This window comes from Lepidothrix coronata, unplaced genomic scaffold, assembly GCF_001604755.1.
Source record: "Lepidothrix coronata isolate B3197 unplaced genomic scaffold, Lepidothrix_coronata-1.0 Scaffold198, whole genome shotgun sequence".
Lineage (NCBI taxonomy): Eukaryota > Metazoa > Chordata > Aves > Passeriformes > Pipridae > Lepidothrix > Lepidothrix coronata.
The window spans coordinates 99,418-100,217 of NW_016690378.1; positions in this window are offsets into that span (position 1 = coordinate 99,418).

The window sequence follows — 800 nt, forward strand, 5'->3', positions numbered from 1 at the left end:
ATGCATTCAATCATATGTGAAAATTGTATAAAAACTACTGATTTTGTGTGAAAACTTTGAGGTGCAAACCACACTTGCTCCCGGCCCTGTCAATAAATGCCTTTGGTGCTCAAAGATCCAAAAGAAGACTGTGAGCAGTTCTTTATACCGGATTTTTGGGATTCACTTGTAAAGGCAGAAGTTTCCAGCTCCTTTCCACACCCAGAGATGTGCCACCAGAAAGCTTGTTTAGCCTGCTGCTTTTGCACTCTCCTTCTCAGCTCAAACAACCACCATCAGGCTCTTTCTGTGTCCCAGGGCAGAAGGAGCTGCTCCACGGCTCGCCCAGGAGAGGGAGAGGGATGTGGACACTTTGGCCTCTGCAAGCCTTGAACCTCTGTGTGGGGACTTGGCAGCTGAGAAGGAAGCTGCTCACAGCTCTGCAGTGAGAGAGCAGCTGACAGGCTGTCCAGCCAAGGGGGCTGTGCTTGACTGTGGCACAAGCACGAGGTTTGAATCCAAGGGGCAGCAAGCCTTTTGTCCCAGCCCCTCTGTGCGGGCCAGCCTGGTGTCCTATGGCAGGAAGAGGTGAGAAGTGCAAGGCAGCCTCATGTGTTTGGTGTCTTTCCTTAGTTTTAGGATAAAGACTAAAATCAGCTCCCAGCCTGTGGATCCCTGCCATGTCTCTGTCCCTGTTGCAGTCACCAAACCTGAGGCAATCATTCGTAGCCCACATGGAAAAGGACATTTCCGAGCTGCCTCCTGGAGGTGTCTTGGTGTTGCCACAGTGAGTCCCTTTTTTCCTGTTCCAGGGGTGTGTT